The sequence below is a fragment of the Dendrobates tinctorius genome, unplaced genomic scaffold (genome assembly GCF_039654945.1).
Source record: "Dendrobates tinctorius isolate UK_male_01 unplaced genomic scaffold, ASM3965494v1 ptg000114l, whole genome shotgun sequence".
Classification (NCBI taxonomy): Eukaryota; Metazoa; Chordata; class Amphibia; order Anura; family Dendrobatidae; genus Dendrobates; species Dendrobates tinctorius.
The window spans coordinates 2,542,474-2,563,570 of record NW_027361782.1 but is presented as its reverse complement, the minus strand read 5'-3'; positions in this window follow the sequence as shown (position 1 = coordinate 2,563,570).

The following is a 21,097-nucleotide window of genomic DNA, read 5'->3' as shown; positions in this document are numbered from 1 at the left end:
TAAACAGTGGAAACCCCCTACAAGTGACCCCATTTTGGAAACTAGACCCCCCAAGGAACTTATCTAGATATGTGGTGAGAACTTTGAACCCACAAGGGCTTTACAGAAGTTTATAACGTACAGCGGTACAATTAAAAAATCATATTTTTTCCACAAAAATGATCTTTTCACCCCAATTTTTATTTTCCCAAGGGTAACAGGACCCTAAAAGTTATTGTGCAATTTGTCCTGAGTACGCTGATACCCCACATGTGGGGGTAAACCACTATTTGGGCGCATGGCAGAGCTCGGAAGGGAAGCAGCGCCATTTGACGTTTTTGGCTGGAATTGAGATCGGACACCATGTCGCGTTTGGAAAACCCCTGATGTACCAAAACAGTGGAAACCCCCCACAAATGACACCATTTTGGAAACTAGACCCCCTAAGGAACTTATCTAGATGTGTGGTGAGAACTTTGAACCCCCATGGGCTTCACAGAAGTTTATAACATAAAGCCATACAATTAAAAAATCATATTTTTTCAACAAAAATGATCTTTTCACCCTCAATTCTTATTTTTCCAAGGGTAACAGGACCCTAAAAGTTATTGTGCAATTTGTCCTGAGTACGCTGATACCCCACATGTGGGGGTAAACCACTATTTGGGCGCATGGCAGAGCTCGGAAGGGAAGCAGCGCCATTTGACGTTTTTGGCTGGAATTGAGATCGGACACCATGTCGCGTTTGGAAAACCCCTGATGTACCAAAACAGTGGAAACCCCCCACAAATGACACCATTTTGGAAACTAGACACCCTAAGGAACTTATCTAGATGTGTGGTGAGAACTTTGAACCCCCATGGGCTTCACAGAAGTTTATAACATAAAGCCATACAATTAAAAAATCATATTTTTTCCACAAAAATGATCTTTTCACCCTCAATTCTTATTTTTCCAAGGGTAACAGGACCCTAAAAGTTATTGTGCAATTTGTCCTGAGTACGCTGATACCCCACATGTGGGGGTAAACCACTATTTGGGGGCATGGCAGAGCTCGGAAGGGAAGCAGCGCCATTTGACGTTTTTGGCTGGAATTGAGATCAGACACCATGTCGCGTTTGGAAAACTCCTGATGTACCAAAACAGTGGAACCCCCCACAAATGACACCATTTTGGAAACTAGACCCCCTAAGGAACTTATCTAGATGTGTGGTGAGCACTTTGACCCCCCCAGTGCTTCACAGAAGTTTACAACGCCCGGGCGTGAAAATAAAAAATTCGTATTTTTTCCACAAACATGATCTTTTAGTCACCATTTTTTTATTTTCCCAAGGGTACCAGGAGAAATTGGACCCCAAAAGTTGTTGTCCAATTTGTCCTGAGTATGCTGATACCCCATATGTGGGAGAAAACTACTGTATGGGCACACGTCGGGGCTCGGAAGGGAAGTAGTGACGTTTTGGAATGCAGACTTTGATGGAATGGTCTGCGGGTGTCATGTTGCCTTTGGAGAGCCCCTAATGTACCTAAACAGTGGAAACCCCCCACAAATGACACCATTTTGTAAACTAGACCCCCCAAGGAACTTATCTAGATGTGTGGTGAGCACTTTGACCCCCCCAGTGCTTCACAGAAGTTTACAACGCCCGGGCGTGAAAATAAAAAATTCGTATTTTTTCCACAAACATGATCTTTTAGTCACCATTTTTTTATTTTCCCAAGGGTACCAGGAGAAATTGGACCCCAAAAGTTGTTGTCCAATTTGTCCTGAGTATGCTGATACCCCATATGTGGGAGAAAACTACTGTATGGGCACACGTCGGGGCTCGGAAGGGAAGTAGTGACGTTTTGGAATGCGGACTTTGATGGAATGGTCTGCGGGTGTCATATTGCCTTTGGAGAGCCCCTAATGTACCTAAACAGTGGAAACCCCCCACAAATGACACCATTTTGTAAACTAGACCCCCCAAGGAACTTATCTAGATGTGTGGTGAGCACTTTGACCCCCCCAGTGCTTCACAGAAGTTTACAACGCCCGGGCGTGAAAATAAAAAATTCGTATTTTTTCCACAAACATGATCTTTTAGTCACCATTTTTTTATTTTCCCAAGGGTACCAGGATAAATTGGACCCCAAAAGTTGTTTTCCAATTTGTCCTGAGTACGCTGCTACCCCATATGTGGGAGAAAACTACTGTATGGGCACACGTCAGGGCTCGGAAGGGAAGTAGTGACGTTTTGGAATGCAGACTTTGATGGAATGGTCTGCGGGTGTCATGTTGCCTTTGGAGAGCCCCTAATGTACCTAAACAGTGGAAACCCCCCACAAATGACACCATTTTGTAAACTAGACCCCCCAAGGAACTTATCTAGATGTGTGGTGAGCACTTTGACCCCCCAGTGCTTCACAGAAGTTTACAACGCCCGGGCGTGAAAATAAAAAATTCGTATTTTTTCCACAAACATGATCTTTTAGTCACCATTTTTTTTATTTTCCCAAGGGTACCAGGAGAAATTGGACCCCAAAAGTTGTTGTCCAATTTGTCCTGAGTACGCTGACACCCCATATGTGGGAGAAAACTACTGTATGGACACACGTCGGGGCTCGGAAGGGAAGCAGTGACGTTTTGGAATGCAGACTTTGATGGAATGGTCTGCGGGTGTCATGTGCGTTTGGAGAGCCCCTGATGTACCTAAACTATTGAAACTCCCCACAAGTGACCCCATTTTGGACACTAGACCCCCCACGGAACTTATCTAGATGTGTGGTGAGCACTTTGAACCCCCAAGTGCTTCACAGAAGTTTATAACACTCGGACGTGAAAATAAAAAAATCACTTTTTTCCACAAAAATGATATTTTTGCCCCCAATTTTTTATTTTCCTAAGGGTAACAGGAGAGATTGGACCCCAAAAATTGTTTTGCAATTTGTCCTGAGTAGGCTGATACCCTACATGTGGGGGTAAAACACTGTTTGGGCGCATGGCAGAGCTTGGAAGGGAAGGAGCACCATTTGACTTTTTCAACTCAGAATTGGCTGGAATTGAGATCAGACGCCATGTTGCATTTGGAGAACCCCTGATGTGCCCAAACAGTGGAAACCCCCAATTCTAACTCCAACCCGAACCCCAACACGCCCTAACCCTAGCCCTAACCCTAGCCCTAACCCTAACCTAACCCTACCCCAACACACGCCTAGCCCTAACCCTAGCCCTAACCCTAATGGAAAAATGGAAATAAATACATTTTTTTTATTTTATTATTTTTCCCTAACTAAAGGGGTGATAACGGGGGGTTTGATTTACTATTTATGGCAGTTTTTATGTTTGGCGGCTGTCGCACGCTAAAAGACGCTTTTTATTGTAAAAATAGTTTTTGCATCACCACATATTGAGAGCTATAATTTTTCCGTATTTTGACCCACCGAGTCATGTGAGGTCTTATTTTTTGCGGGACGAGTTGACGTTTTTATTGGTACCATTTTCGGGCACGTGAAATTTTTTGATCGCTTTTTATTCCGATTTTTGGGACGCAGAATGAACAAAAACCAGCGTTTCATGAATTTCTTTTGGGGGGGGTGCGTTTACACCGTTCCGCGTGCGGTAAAATTGATAAAGCGGTTTTATTCTTCGGGTCAGTACGGTTACAGCGATACCTCATTTAGGTCGTTTTTTTATGTTTTTGTCGGTTTTATGCAATGAAAACTATTTTATATAAAAAATAATTATTTTTGCATCGCTTTATTCTGCGAGTTATAACTTTTTTATTTTTTCGCTGATGATGCTGTGTGGCAGCTTGTTTTTTGCGGGACAAGATGACGTTTTCAGCGGTACCATGGATATTTATATGCGTCTTTTTGATCGCGCGTTATTGCACTTTTTGTTTGGCGGTATGATAATAAATCATTATTTTTTGCTTCGTTTTTTATTTTTATTTTTTAAGGGGTTCGCTAAAGGGGTTAACTAATGGGACAGTTTTATAGGGCAGGTCGTTACGGACGCGGCGATACCTAATATGTGTACATTTATTGTTTTTTTTTTTATTATTTTAAAAAAATGAATTTATTGGGGAATATTTTTTTTTTTTTTTACTAATTTATTTGGCGATTTTTTTTAATTTATTTTTACACTTTTTTTTAAATTTTTTTTTACTTTATTACATAGTCCCAGGTGGGACATCACTGTCCTGTGACAGATCGCTGATCTGTCACATCACAGATCACTGTGACAGATCAGCAATCTGTCACAGGCAGTGCACAAGGCTTCCTCATGCCTGCGCTTTGCAGGCACTGAGGAAGCCAGCTTCCCCAGGCCCCCGAAGGCCCCCGTCGCCATCTTGGATTCGGGGGCCTGGAGGAAAGGAGCCCCCCGCAGCAGCGCTGCACATTGCGCTGCCGTGGGGGGCTCAGGGAAGCACGGAGGGAGCCCCTTCCCTGCCGATGCTTCCCTTTAACTCCCGGTACACCGCGATCGCGTTTGATCGCGGTGTGCAAGGGGTTAACGTGTCGGGGGCGGTCCGTGACCGCCCCTGACACATTGTGCCGGGTGTCAGCTGTGATAATCAGCTGACACCCGGCCGCGATCAGCGGCGCTCACCACGTGGGCGCCGCTGATCGCGGTAGACGTACTATCCCGTCCCCGGTCATACGGGCCCGGGTACCGTGGACGGGATAGTACGTCTCATGTCAGGAAGGGGTTAAAGGGACTTTTGTGTTTGAACTTTTTGGGTCACTGCCTCTTCACTGCGTATGTTGCTACCGCAGCGCTACATATTGTACAGATTTACCCTCCGCTATTGACTTTAGTATTGTACAGATTTACTCTCCTCCATCGACTTTAGTATTGTACAGATTTACTCTCTTCCATCGACTTTAGTATTGTACAGATTTACTCAGTAGAGTCATTTTAGGGAAGATATCACTGAAGCAATAAATCATTATGGATGGGTTCACTGGTGGATCGCCCTCCCAGGGCTGTGGGGTACTCGGTACCGGGCCGGTCTCTCAGAGGGAGGTGTCACAGCAGCGATGACCCGGTCCGTGGCCCTGGGCGCCCATGTATAAGGGGGTTGAGTGATGGAATAAAGTTTATGAGTGTTTCGTGACGCCACCTGTGGTGTTCGGCAATGAATGTGTTAAGCCGACGTTGCAGACAGATCCTCTGGGACCGATAGTGTGGTGCAGCAAAGATGTTGTAGCCCTCCACGGGCAAGGCTGTTGGTCCCAGGGCAGTGTAGATGGGTGTTGGGGAAGAGGGTGCAGTGATAGGCATCGGGATGTAGCAGTGCCGGAGAGTTTGTAGGAAGAATGCAAGGACACAACAGGGTGCAGTTTCTTTACCTTTACTTTGGCTTGGTAAATGCAGTCCAGGGTCCCGATTTCAGATGGCACAGGAGCTGATTAGCCTTGAAGCAACTTAGGAATCTCTCTGTCAGATGGGTTGTGTAGTCTCCTCTCTAGCGCTTACTTGAGGTACATGCAGTACTGTGTTACACTGACGTTCCTCCTTCTTCCCTTTTGGATCTACCTCGTATGGCAGACAGCTGTAGCCTTCTATCTCCTTTGGCTCACACGTCGCTGTTGTGCCTCCGAGTCTTAGATGGGAATAGAGCATTTACAGCTTCCTATTCCTCTGGTTTCTGTTGCAGGACCGTTAGTATCCATACAACCTTGGAGACCAGGCTCCAGATTATGCGCTCCAGCTGGGGATGAGCCTCAACTCTCTGCTCAATCCCCCAGCTCCTCTCTCCACATCCACACACTTCGCCCTCCTCACAGAACTGACTCATTTCCCCTCCTGGCCCCCCAGAGAGAAGCTCTTCCCCTTAGTATTGATTCAGAGCTCCCTCTGCTGGCCTGGAGTGGGAACTGTGCTGTATGTAGAGATTAACTGTCAGAGAGACCCTTCATTGCTTCCAGGCGTGACATCACACTCCCTAGGAGGAAGGTAATGCCATTGTGGCGACCATACTCCTGGGGGCGCCACACTGGCATGGATGCTGCTGTCCAGAATTGATGGGTTGGGGTCTACAGCTGCAGGCAAGAGAGGCCAGCATATGTCACCCATCACTGTGGGACACACCGCACCTCAGATGGCATTCAGGATGTCACGTTGCCTTCATGATTAGTGGACAGATTTGTGTCATGTCGGGATCAGCATTTTACAATATACCCTGATGTGATTTCTTGTCTCATTTTCTGAGATGTCTCTTTATTTCATAAAAATAGTCAGAATGTAACATTAGTGTCAGTTGTAGGAATGGGCTACACAGGTCTCTTCATTGGCCTTGTGGTATTTCTTAAGATGCATACTTTACAGTGAAGCACTGATCTCCAACATGAATTTATAGTTAAACATACATAGTGTTCATCCATTGTTAAAAGGGCTTTCTACCATTAGCTAAAATTAGGCTTACAGCAGAAAATGCCACAACAAATGGCCATTATCTGGCACTTTAGTGCTCGCCATTGGCCTTTGGTAACTTCCCTGCAGTGGTCACACGCCATCAACCCATGTGACCACTGCCATCAATCGCTAGCCTGTGATTAGCTGCAGAGTGACATGGGTGATGGCGTGTGACCGCTGCAGGGAGGGTTTAAAGGTCAGCGGGGAGCCGCAGAGTGTTGGCGTTGGAGCAATGTGGGATGTAGAAGGTAAGTTCTGTTCTGATGTGACTGTGGTAGTTTGCTGATCCCCTGGGAATGGCACGAGACCTGTCGAGGGTTAGATCCTCCATTCTCCATCACCAGTGGGTGCTTTCTGTAACTCCTGTAGGTTTTCATGGTCAGGACTAACTTGCCCATGGCAAAAAATAAAATAAACTTGTTCTCCGTTGTATGATTGATAGAAATTCCTAAAGCAGTAAATCTGCATCCGGTCATAGCTGATGGTGAGATGAGGATGGCTCCTCCAGGGCTCCTGCTCTCACTGTATATGAGGATTCATGAGCTTTTCTCCATCATTTCCCCTAATTAGTCCACGATCCTTCCTCAGTACAAGGCTTTCCATCCTCTGCTAAAAGACCATTAGGGTTCTAATTACGGCTCAGTGCTTGGTAATCGGAGGATCTTCTCCCAGAGACCACTTCCTCTCTTTTACTCAGAAGCTTTCCTGTCTTTTATTTCTGACCCGAAAGAAGTTGATGATTTGGAGGATAATCATCAGTTTTCTGCCCTAATGAGGTATAACAAAGAAGAGGAAGCCGCGTCTGTCTGTCCTTTGACAACGTTCTCCCAGTGAATGAAGTGAGGAGAACGCCTCCATTAGATGCAGATCATTCGGCTGTTTAAAGCACCACACATTGCCATGTCCCTCATTACCAGCAGCTGCCAGATGGACGGATCTTATAATATGAAATATTTGAGTTCACATTTTCCAATGTGCCAGAAGCAATAAATCCAATAATTACTGGAAAAACGTGTACAAGGGGAGAGGAACCGAGGTTCTGAGAGGAGCCGAAGTCTAAGACACCCATGGGTCGGTAAGATGCAGACATGGAATGGTGCTGAATAATGGCAGGTGAACACCTGGAAGTCTCTATGCAGCAAATGTACTGCTCACACTCAAGCACATGAAGCATGAAGGTTGCATCCGGGAAGCTATTTCCAAGGTGCAGAAGTTCTACACTCTCTCTGTCAGAGGGCAACAATCTTTTCATAAGGACCATATAGTCATATTGTCATCAAGGAGCAGGTTCTAGTTTAGGACAATTCCTTTCCAGAAGAATAGGCACATCACTCATGGTAGTAAGTCAGTTCAGCTACGAGAAAACTTCTACAGGTTCAGCTCAGAAATTTAGAATATCATCAAAAAGGTAATTTATTTCAGTTCTTTAATACAAAAAGTAAAACTCATATTAGATAGAGTCTTTACAAACAGAGTGATCTATTTCAAGTGTTTATTTCTGTTAATGTTGATGATTATGGCTTACAGCCAATGAAAACCTAAAAGTCATTATCTCAACAAATTAGAATACTTTATAACACCAGCTTGAAAAATGATTTTAAAATTCGAAATATTGGCCAACTGAAATGTATATTCAGTAAATGCACTCAATACTTGGTCGGAGCTCTTTTGGCATCAATTACTGCATCACTGCGGCGTGGCATGGAGGCGATCAGCCTGTGGCACTGCTGAGGTGTTATGGAAGCCCAGGTTGCTTTGATAGTAGACTTCAGCACGTCTGCATTGTTGGGTCTGGTGTCTCTTATCTTCCTCTTGACAATACCCCATAGATTCTCTATGGGGTTAAGGTCAGATGAGTTTGCTGGCCAATCAAGCACAAATGTAGGCAGTGTTGAAAAAAATTTGAAAGATATTACAAAAGGAGACAAAATACAGTATGTACAGACAGTTACAAATAAAAGAGATTAAAAATAAGATACCTACTCTATCTCAGTCACAGATATGACGTGTTGATAAAGGGGGTTCGTTCTCCTGGCATGTGACATCTTCTTCACTGAGCGTCAGAGCTTTATGCTTTTCTCTTGCTGACCTCACTTGGTGGGCTGAGTTACAGAATGTATGCCTCTTTTTAAAAAATTCTACTCACCAAAACTCTGGCTGGAAAGCTCACCGAATGACGACAGGGGTATTACATTTTCTCTTATGAAATTATCTTCAGTTTGAGACCAAACAAGACAAGTCTGCGTGTCACGGGGGGGGGGGGGGGGGGGGGGGTCAGAAACTGCTTTCTCAGTTTCTGATGGGTGCACAGGCTGCAAAACGTTGCTGTGCATAGCCTAAATTCTACGGATTCCGGAAATATATTTTTCCTGTCTCTGACTATTGTGTTTTATTACATTTGAGATTGAATAGACAAAGGTAATTTTAAATCATTGGTGGGAGAATCTGATCTGAGCTGGCCAAAAGCAATAAAAGTGCCCCTCTGCTGAAAAGGAGGGAGAGGGAGTGGATAGAATTACACAGTGTAGAGAGAAAGGGAGGGGGGAGTCTTACAGCCCGTGGCTGTATGTTCAAATTCAGAAGTTCAGTGCACAAACCAACTGGATGTAGGGCAATGGCAGTACCAGACGTGTACTTAGGACAGTAGGAAATTCTCATATTTTCCTGACACCTCCTCCTTTTGGACTGCTAGGTACCTGACATGGTGTGCAGCCAACTCAGGGGGTTGTGATTGATCACCACAGTGAAGGTGTGCCGTACAGATAGGGCTGCAAACATTGCAGGGCCAAAACCATGGAAAGGCACTCCTTCTCTATGGTAGATTAGGCTACTTCCCTAGGCAGAAGATTCCGGCTCAGGTACAACACAGGGTGCTCTTGGTTCCCCGAGTCGACCTGGCTGAGTACAGCACCAAGGCCAAACTTGCTGGCGTTGGTCTGTACCGAGAATGGTCAACTGCAATTGACTGCCCTCAGCACAGGAGAGCTGCTCAGGGCTGTTTTCAAATCCCGAAAGGCCACCTCACAGTCGTTTGTCCAATCGACTGTATTGGGTAGCTTTTTCTTGGTGAGGTCCGTCAAGTGCTTTGCAAGGCTGCTATAGTTTTGTACAAAGTGCCTATAGAAGACATTACTATAGAAGACATTATCTGCATCTTGGTCCTGGGGGTGGGCCAGGGCGCGATAGCGTCCACTTTCCCAGGCTCTGGTCTCATAGAACCCCCGCTGTTATGAATGGGTCACCGAGATGGAAAACAAGACTAAGCTAAGTCACAGAAAACCAGAGAGGTTGGTAACTACGCGGATTGCAGACCCCTGATCCTAACCACACAACTAACAGCAGCCGTGGAGCATACCTACGATGATTCTAGATGCCATGTCACAGCCGGAGGACTAAATAAGCCTAAAGCAAGAAAAGGGGAAATATAAAACTGCCCCAGAGCAGACCCCAAAGGAATAGACAGCACCCACACATGTATTGACGGTGAGACAAGATGAAAACACGAACACAGGTAGGAGAATAGGCTGAGCAAACGATGGGGCCCACACTAACTGGAAAGGAAAGGAAAGATACTGTCTGCAATCACGCCAAAAAACCCTGCAAAAATGTCCAACACTTCTTATAGCAAAAAACCCCTGAAGTCACTAGACTTCTCCCACTATATCAGCACTCTGGCATATTCTGAGAACAGAGCAAAAAGAGGCCAATCTGATAAGGGACAAAAAGCAAACTGGCACATACAGTGATATAAGAGTGGAAATTCAGCACAGCCCCAGCCGAGGCTGGCTGACCACACAAAAAACTGAATAGACCAAACCAAATCAAATGTGAACATTAGCAAAGACAACTTAGCTTGAGAAGGCAGGAACTGAGCTGGAAACTAAGACCTCAGGAGGCAGGAAAAAAATCACCAGCATGGGAATAGGGAGTCAGCTGTCTTAAATCCAGACTGAGACTCCAGATGTCCAATCCTCTTCCTCATTATCAGGTGGCAGGTCTCTGTTAATGAGATCAGCTTCATTACCTCCTGCCACCACCACCCGGAAAGAGAACTCACAACTCCTGTCAGCACAACCAGCTCCCTCACCAGAAACCAGAGGCAGACCAGAAAATGAGTTCACAACACCCCGCCTTCCCGGTGCCCCTGGTAGTGGACCTCGCTCATGCCCATCTGGCACTTTCCCAGCTTGATGGTTAGGCCTGCTTGGTGGATGCGCCTGAGCACCTCCTGCAGATGCTCAAGGTGATCCTCCCAGGTGGAACTGAAGACGGCAATCTCATCCAGTTACGCCACCACGTACATCTCCAGTCCCTGGAGCAGGTGGTTGACCATCCAATGGAATGTGGCAGGGGCATTCTTCATGCCGAACGGCATGACCATGGACTCGTACAATCTGAAGGGGGTGTTAAAGGCAGGCTTCTCCTGTGCCTAGGGCTCAGGGGAATTTTCCAATAATACCATCTCCGATCCATAATAGATAGGTATCGCGCGCCAGCTAACTACTTAAGCATCTACTCGATGCGTGGCATTGGGTGCACATCGGAGGCTGTTATGGCGTTGAGCCCCCTATAGTCCACACAGAACCTGGTGGTCCGATCCTTTTTTGGCACCAGGACTACAGGTGAGGCCCACACACTTTTGGACTGCTTAATCTCCCTCAATTGTAAGATCTCATCGATCTCCTGGCACATGACGTGCTGTACCATGCCAGAGATCCGAAAAGATGTCTGCTGGACTGGAGCATGATTCCCGGTGTCCACCTCATGGACCGCTACCTCAGTCCTTCCAGGTCTGTTGGAAAACATGGCCCGGAAGGGTTCTAGCATGGCTCCCAAGTGTCCTGTGAGCAGAATATCATGGGCAATCTGTAACAACTCACACCTAAATTGGTATGGTATGACCAGCTGTCTTTTCCTCAACTACTCCTGTTGGGATTTACCGGAACCATCTCCCGTCCAACCACCCTTGATCCCAGAATACCCTCTCCTTATTAGTCTCGGAGGTGGGCTTCTCGGTGAGATTTTTCAAAGCCCAAACTAGCATGATTGCAGAGCAGCCTGGAACTCCTGGCTGGAGGCAGCCAGAAGTGACGTTAAGGTCCCTTCCTCACGGGGACTGAGGAGGGTCCAGAATGCAGGGCTTTACCTGCATTCTGGGAACGCTGACTGCGGGTGACAGCGGCTATATAGGCTGTCTCCCCGGGGATTACCATCAGCCTGTTCTGCCATGTGTACCACCTCCCCTCTTCCCCCATTACCTCAGGAGCAGTGCTATATATGGGGCAGTTACCTTCGGCCAGGACACCTTCCTGTGTGGCATTGGCCAGTTAGAATCATAGAATGGTAGAGTTGGAAGGGACCTCCTGGGCCATCTGGTCCAACCCCCTGCTCAAAATAGGATTCACTAAATCATCCCAGACAGATGTCTGTCCACCCTCTGTTTGAAGACTTCTATTGAAGGAGAATTCACCACCTCTTGTGGCAGTCTGTTCCACTCATTTATCAACCTAACTGTCAAAAAGTTTTTTCTAATATCTAATCTGTGTCTCCTGCCATTCAGTTTCATCCCATTGCTTCTAGTCTTTCTTTGTGCAAATAAGAATAAAGATGATCCTTCTACAATGTGACAGCCCTTCAGACATTGGTAGACAGCTATTAAGTCTCCTCTCAATCTTCTCTTTTGCAAGCTAAACATTCCCAAATCCTGCAACCGTTCCTCATAGGTCATGGTTTGCAGACCGGTCACCATTCTGGTCGGCCTTCTCTGAACTTGCTTCAGTTTGTTGATGTTTTTTTTAAAATGTGGTGCCCAAAACGGGACACAGTATTCCAGATGAGGTCTGATCAAAGAGGAGTAAAGGGCAATAATGGCTTCATGTGATTTTGACTGTATGCTTCTGTTAATACATCCTAGAATTGTATTTGCCTTTTTTGCTGCTGCATCGCACTGCTGACTCATGTTCAGTCTGTGATCAATAAGTATACCCAAGTATTTTTCACATGTGCTGTTGCTTAGCCCTATTCCTCTCATTCTGTATATGCTTTTTTTTCATTTTTATTGCCCAGATGTAGTAATTTTCATTTTTCGCTGTTAAAAACCATTCTGTTAGGTGCTACCCACTGCTCCAGTTTATTTATATCTTTTTGAATCCTCTCTCTCTCTTCTCTAGTATTAGATATCCCTCCAAGCTTTGTGGCGTCAGCAAATTTAATCAGTTTACCCTCAATTCCTTCATCTAAAACATTGATAAAGATGTTGATCAATATAGGTCCCAGGACAGTGCCCTGTCGTACCCCACTTGAGACATTCTTCCAACTGGATGTGCAGCCATTTACGACTACTCTTTGGGTTCGATCACTAAGCCAGTTAGGAATCCACCTAACAGTTGCCTTGTCCATTGTTGCACAGCATCACCTTCTTCATGGTTCCCATGCCTCTCCCCACTTCCCTAAGCTCTCACACTTGCTCCTCAGGGGTTCCTCAGCCAGATCACCCCGTAGCGTGAGGTAGCTGAGTACTCCTGATACATCATCATTAGCAGGTAAAGCATGCACATTCACATCAGCATCATTAACATTACCTTCAATATCAGATCGGGGAGGGATGAGAGGGACATACTATGCAACCATCTTTCGCAAATCAGTTCCCAACAAAACGTGTGAGGGCAAGTTTTTGGACACCCCCACTTTCTTCACCCTGATCATGACACCCCAATCTATAAAAACCCGGGCCACCAGCAAGGGACAGCAGACACCCCCAATCCCGGTGACAGGCAGGGTTTTCCCCAGAATAATCTCTTTAGGGGCCACCAGTTCGGGCCGGATGAGGGTTCATTCGGCCCTGGTGTCCTTGAGGCCTATAGTGACATTGCTCCCCATGGTGACGTGCTGCAAATTTTCACAGGCCCTCCCAATTGCCCCACCCACAAAAAGAACTGCTGCATTAGGCCCTGAGGCTGGGGGATTCTTCTTCTGCTTCTCCGGACAAGTGGTGCTGGGATGTCCAGTCCGATAGCAGAAATATCACTTACAGGGATCGGATGTAGGCCTGGCTTTGGCAAAGGGGACAAGGCCTCCGGTCCGTCAGCTGGCAGGGGCACTGGGGTTGGTTGATGGTTTACCCCCTTTTGCAGCTGGAGATGACCGGCTTCCGCACCTCCGGTTTACAGTTGGCCTCATAGGTGTTGGTGATCTGCGCTGCTTTGTCCTCGTCTTTTGGCTCTTACTCAATCACGAACTGTCGCACCTCAGCCGGATAAAGATGCAGGAACAGGTCTTTTATCATCTGGTCCTTCAGTTGCTCAAAGGTGTTCACTGATAGTCCTTGGTCAAAGTGGTTTCTGAGTCCATGCACCACATCATTGTAGCTGTCGTGTGGGCCACGTTGGAGGTTCCGGAACTTTTTATTGTAGACCTCAGGAGTCAACTGGTACTTCTTTATCAGGGCCTGCTTGAAGGCCTCATAGTCTCCATCTTGGTCTTGAGGGAGAGAAGCAAATGCCTCCAGAGCTTTTTCTTTGGTTAAATGTTGGACCCATTTGGTCTCAGGCTTGCTGGTACTGTCTGCAGGCTTTTTCAAATTCACGAAGAAAAATGTCCAAGTCCCCGTCAGTTTCCATCACAGGAAAGTGCTCTGGCTGGGGTTTAAGGAAATGAGCGTTGCTGGACTCACTGCTGGGCTGGGGAGACCTCTGCCACTGGATTAGGGCTAACTCCAGCTGGTGCCATCTCTCTTTCTGCTCCCTCTGGGCCTGTCGCTCTTCCCGCTTGGCCTCTCGCTGGACTCGGGCCTCTTGCTCGGCTTGGGCCTCACGCTCGGCTCTCTCTTGGTATTATTGGATCAGCTGCAGACATCTCTCATGATTGTCTGTGGGGCATTGTTGTAGAGCCATTTGCAGATAGCGGTCCATGCTATCCTGGTTGCGAGTAGGGCCGGTCTGCACTATTTGGACCTCTGGATCGATATCGTCCATTCTTTGGCTAACCCCTGCCTCCGCTGGACTCTGGGAATGGTCTTGAACTGCTTTAAGTTGCAACAGTTCCGTGACCATTTGGCTTTTGGTTTTGGCCTGTGGATCAATGCCTTTGTACGTACATATTCCAGCATGAGCATCCTTTTTCTGCTGGGTGTACCAGGGTTCTCCCAGCGCAGCCATATTTGCTAAATAAAAGATAGGACAGAAAAAGCAAGATAAGGGGAGGGAGTAACTGCCAGACACACCATATTGTATCAGAACTAATAAACAGGAGGGGGAACAAAGAGTCTCCATGGAAGAGGCCAGAGGGGTCCGGAGGAGGAAGAGGAGGCCAGAGGTGTCCGGAGGAGGAAGAGGAGGCCAGAGGGGTCCGGAGGAGGGAAGAGGGGTCCGGAGGAGGAAGAGGAGGGAAGAGGGGTCCGGAGGAGGAAGAGGAGGACAGAGGGGTCTGGAGGAGGAAGAGGAGGGAAGAGGGGTCCGGAGGAGGGAGGAGGGGTTCAGAGGAGGAAGAGGAGGCCGGAGGGGTCCGGAGGAGAAAGAGGAGGCCAGAGGGGTCCGGAGGAGGAAGAGGTGGCCAGAGGGTTCCGGAGGAGGAAGAGGAGGCCAGAGGGGTCCGGAGGAGGAAGAGGAGGCCAGAGGGGTCCGGAGGAGGAAGAGGTGGCCAGAGGGTTCCGGAGGAGGAAGAGGAGGCCAGAGGGGTCCAAAGGATGAGGAGGCCTGTGCTGTATATCATGTGGGGCTGTGCTGTATACCATGGTGCTGTATACCATGTGGTGCTGTGCTGTATACCATGTGATGCTGTCCTATATACCATGTGGGACTGTGCTTTATACCACGTGGGCCTGTGCTTTATTCCATGTGGGGCTGTGCTGTATACTATGGCGCTGTGCTATATACCAATGGGGGGCTGTGCTGTATACCATGTGATGCTGTGATATATACCATGTGGGGCTGTGCTTTATACCATGTGGGCCTGTGCTTTATACCATGTGGGGGTGTGCTGTATACCAATGGGGGCTGTGCTGTATACCAATGGGGGGCTGTGCTGTATACCATGTGATGCTGTGCTATATACCATGTGGGGCTGTGCTTTATACCATGTGGGCCTGTTCTTTATACCATGTGGGGCTGTGCTGTATACTATGGCACTGTGCTATATACCAATGGGGGCTGTGCTGTATACCAATGGGGGGCTGTGCTGTATACCAATGGGGGCTGTGCTGTATACCATGTGATGCTGTGATATATACCATGTGGGGCTATGCTTTATACCATGTGGGTCTGTGCTTTATACCATGTGAGGCTGTGTTGTATACCAATGGGGGGCTGTGCTTTATACCATGTGGGGCTGTGCTTTATACCATGTGGGGCTGTGCTTTATACCATGTGGGCTTGTGCTTTATACCATGTGGGGCTGTGCTTTATACCATGTGGGCCTGTACTTTATACCATGTGGGCCTGTGCTGTATACCATGGCGCTGTGCTGTATACCAATGGGGGGCTGTGCTGTATACCAATGGGGTGCTGTGCTGTATACCAATGGGGGGCTGTGCTGTATACCATGGTGCTGTTCTGTATACCATGTGGAGCTGTGCTATATACCATGTGGGCCTGTGTTATATACTATGTGGCTGTGTTATATACCATGGGGGATACATTATACATTATATTCTATGGGGGAGGCTGTGTTATATAATATGGGGGGCTACATTATATTCTATGGGGAGGTGGGCTGTATTATATTCTATTCGAGGCTACATTATATTCTATGGGGAGGTGGGCTGTATTATCTTTATTATATTCTATGGTGGTTATCGCATCATACTCTATGAAGGGGCTACATTATACCACATGAGGAGGCTACATTGTATTCTATGGGGCGCTGAATTATATTTTATGGGGGGCTAGATTATATTGTAGGGGGTTTATTATATTTTATGAGGGGCTACAATATATTCTATTGGGGCTGTATTATACTATATGAGGAGGGCTACATTGTATTCTATGGAGGGGCTACATTACACTATATAAGGGGCTGCCATATATTGTATGGAGGGGCTGCATTATACTATATGAGGAGGGCTGCATTATATTCTATGGGGGGTTACATTGCATTCTGTGGGGTGGCTACATTATGCTCTAAGGGGTGGCTGCATTATACTATAAGAGGGGGGCTGCATTATATTCTGTGGGGGATACATTTTATTGTATGGCAGGGCTGCATTATACTCTGTGGGGTGGCTGCATTATGCTCTATTGGGTGGATGCATTATATTATGTGTGCTGCATTATACTGTATCGAGGACTATGGGGAATACATTATACTACATGAAGAACTATGGGGTGCATTATACTATGGGAAGTGAATTGTACTACATGGATGACTGGCGGTGCATTATACTATATGGAGCACTATGAGGAGTGTATTAAACTATATGGAGGACTGAGCAGTGTATTTTAATATATGAAGGACTGAGGAGTGTATTATACTATATGGAGGACTATGGGGCAGATTATATTATATGGAGGACTATGGGGGACATTATATTATATGGAGGACTATGGGGTATAAACTGTAGATGTGCTGCTGATAACATGATACTGTATGGGGACAGATTGATCCATTAGTGATTGTTCTGTCCCTATCATTCTTTCCCAGACGGTGGAAAGAGGCAGGGAAACAAGTGTTGAACGACTTCAATATTGTCGATCACACTTATTTAGCGTCCTGAACTCAGCGCATGTAACTACAACCAAAATGCTTCTGTATGATGTGCAATATGTTAGCATTTGGGGCCCCATTTTAAAATTGGCCTAGGGCCCCACTTTGCCTAAAACTGGCCCTGCTCATACACATGACATGATGCAGCATCACAGATCACAATCTCTGCCAGTGTCTCCTATATAAGATACACACACACACCACACTGACTAATATGTCATATGAGGCCTGTATACCAACTGTACAGACCACACTATCATCCTCCTGTATGCCGTACATAGGCAGAGAGTGCGGTCTGTACAGTATCTAAGAGGGCGACACTCAGTATGTCTTATAGGGGGCCTAATAGGAGGCCGACACTCAGTATGTCTTATAGGGGGCCTAATAGGAGGCCGACACTCAGCTTGTCTTATAGGAGGCCGACACTCTGTATGTCTTATAGGGGGCCTAATAGGAGGCCGACACTCTGTCTTACAGGGGGCATAATAGGAGGCCGATAGTCTGCATGTCATATACGAGGCCAATATGCCATACATACCGCAATATCGGCATCCTATATACTGTACATACCACACTCTAAGCCTCTTATAGAAAGTATCTGTTATAAGAGTCCGAGAGTGCATTCTGTATGAGAATAAAGGATGCCAAGAGTGCAGTGTGTAAGATATATAAGAGGCTGAGAGCGTTCTCTTTTGCACACTGTACAGCTTGCTAAATGGCACATGTTTTAGTGGGAGAGCCCAAAAAATGAACACGTAATAAAACCGTTTATGGTAGCCATGGGGTGGGCCCCTAGAGTCAATTCACCTGCTGGGCCCTAGGCACTGCAGTCCGACCTTGCATGGACCTCCTCATGTATACTGACAATGGACCTCCTCATGTACAGACCATGGACCTCCTCAAGTACAGACCATGGACCTCCTCATGTACAGCACTGTGGTCCTCCTCATGCACAGCATCGTGAACCTCATCATATACAGAATCGTGGACCTGCTCATATACAGCACTATGGACCTCCTCATGTACAGATCATGGACCACCTCATGTACAGATTATGGACCACCTCATGTACAGACTATTGACCTCCTCATGTACAGCACCGTGAACCTCCTCATGTACAGCACCATGGACCTCCTCATGTACAGCACCATGGACCTCCTCATGTACAGCACCCTGGACCTCCTCATGTACAGCACCATGGACCTCCTCATGTACAGCACCGTGGACCACCTCATGTACAGCACTGTGGACCTTCTCATGTACAGCACTGTGGACCTTCTCATGTACAGCACTGTGGACCTTCTCATGTACAGCACCATGGACCTCCTCATGTACAGCACTGTGGTCCTCCTCATGTACAGCACCATGGACCTCCTCATGTTCAGCACCCTGGACCTCCTCATGTTCAGCACCCTGGACCTCCTCATGTACAGCACCATGGACCTCCTCATGTACAGGCCATGGACCTCCTCATGTACAGCACCCTGGACCTCCTCATGTACAGACCATGGACCTCCTTGTACTGTACTGTATAGCACAGTGAACCTATTCATGTACAGCACCGTGGACCTCATCATGGAAAGCAACGTGGACCTCTTCATGTAGAGCACTGTGGACCTCCTCATGTACAGCATTATGGACCTCCTCATGTACAGCACTATGGACCTCCTCATGTACAGCACCATAAAACTCCTCATGTACAGACCATGGAACTCCTCATGTACAGGCCATGGACCTCCTCATGTGCAGACCATGGACCTCCTCATGTACAGACCATGGACCTCCTCATGTACAACATCGTGGACCTCCTCATAAACAGCACCATGGACCTCCTCATGTACAGACCATGGACCTCCTCATGTACAGATTATGGACCTCCTCATGTACAGACTATTCACCTCCTCATGTACAGCACCATGGACCTCCTGATGTACAGCACCATGGACCTGCTCATGTACAGCACCATGGACCTGCTCATGTACAGCACCATGGACCTCCTCATGTACAGCACCATGGACCTACTCATGTACAGCACTGTGGACCTCCTCATGTACAGCACCGTGGACCTCCTCATGTACAGCACCATGGACCTCCTCATGTACAGCACTGTGGTCCTCCTCATGTACATCATTGTGGACCTCCTCATGTACTGCACTGTGGTCCTCCTCATGTACAGACAATGGACTTCTTCATTTACAGACCATGGACCTCCTCATGTACAGCACCATGGACCTCCTCATGTACAGCACTGTGGTCCTCCTCATGTACAGCACTGTGGTCCTCCTCATGTACAGACTATGGACCTCCTCATGTTCAGCACCGTGGACCTCCTCATGTTCAGCACCGTGGACCTCCTCATGTACAGCACCATGGACCTCCTCACGTACAGACCATGGACCTCCTCATGTACAGCACCGTGGACCTCCTCATGTACAGCACCTTGGACCTCCTCATGTACAGCACCGTGGACCTCCTCATGTACAGCACCGTGGACCTCCTCATGTATAGCACCATGGACCTCCTCATGTACAGCACTGTGATCCTCCTCATGTACAGACCATGGACCTTTTCATGTTCTGCACCGTGGACTTCCTCATGTTCATCACCGTGGACCTCCTCATGTACAGCACCGTGGACCTGCTCATGTACAGCACCATGGACCTCCTCATGTATAGCACTGTGGTCCTCCTCATGTACAGACCATGGACCTCCTCATGTACAGACCATGGACCTCCTCTTGTACAGATTATGGACCTCCTCATGTACAGCACCGTGGACCTCCTCATGTACAGCACCATGGACCTCCTCATGTACAGCACTGTGGTCCTCCTCATGTACAAACCATGGACCTCTTCATGTATAGACCATGGACCTCCTCATGTTCGGCACCGTGGACCTCCTCATGTTCAGCACCGTGGACCTCCTCATGTTCAGCACCGTGGACCTCCTCATGTACAACACCGTGGACCTCCTCATGTACAGCGCCATGGACCTCCTCAAGTACAGCACCGTGGACCTCCTCATGTACTGCACTGTGGTCCTCCTCATGTACAGACAATGGACTTCTTCATTTACAGACCATGGACCTCCTCATGTACAGCACCGTGGACCTCCTCATGTACAGCACCGTGGACCTCCTCATGTACAGCACCATGGACCTCCTCATGTACAGCACCATGGACCTCCTCATGTACAGCACCATGGACCTCCTCATGTACAGCACCATGGAACTCCTCATGTACAGCACCATGGACATCCTCATGTACAGCATTATGGACCTCCTCATGTACAGCACCACGGACCTCCACATCTACAGCACTACGGACCTCCTCATGTACAGCAACATAAAACACCTCATGTAAAGACCATGGACCTTCTCATGTATACAGACCATGGACTTCCTCATGTACAGACCATGGACCTCCTCATGTACAGCACAGTGAACCTATTCATGTACAGCACTGTGGACCTCTAAATGTAGAGCACCATGGACCTCCTCATGTACAGCATTATGGACCTCCTCAAGTACAGCACCATAAAACTCCTCATGTACAGACCATGGACCTCCTCATGTACAGCACCATGGACCTCCTCATGTACAGCACCGTGGACCTCCTCATGTACAGCACCATGGACCTCCTCATGTATAGCACTGTGGTCCTCCTCATGTACAGACCATGGACCTCCTCATGTACAGACCATGGACCTCCTCATGTACTGCACTGTGGTCCTCCTCATGTACAGACAATGGACTTCTTCATTTACAGACCATGGACCTCCTCATGTACAGCACAGTGAACCTATTCATGTACAGCACTGTGGACCTCTAAATGTAGAGCACCATGGACCTCCTCATGTACAGCATTATGGACCTCCTCATGTACATCACTATGGACCTCCTCAAGTACAGCACCATAAAACTCCTCATGTACAGACCATGGACCTCCTCATGTACAGCACCATGGACCTCCTCATGTACAGCACCGTGGACCTCCTCATGTACAGCACTGTGGACCT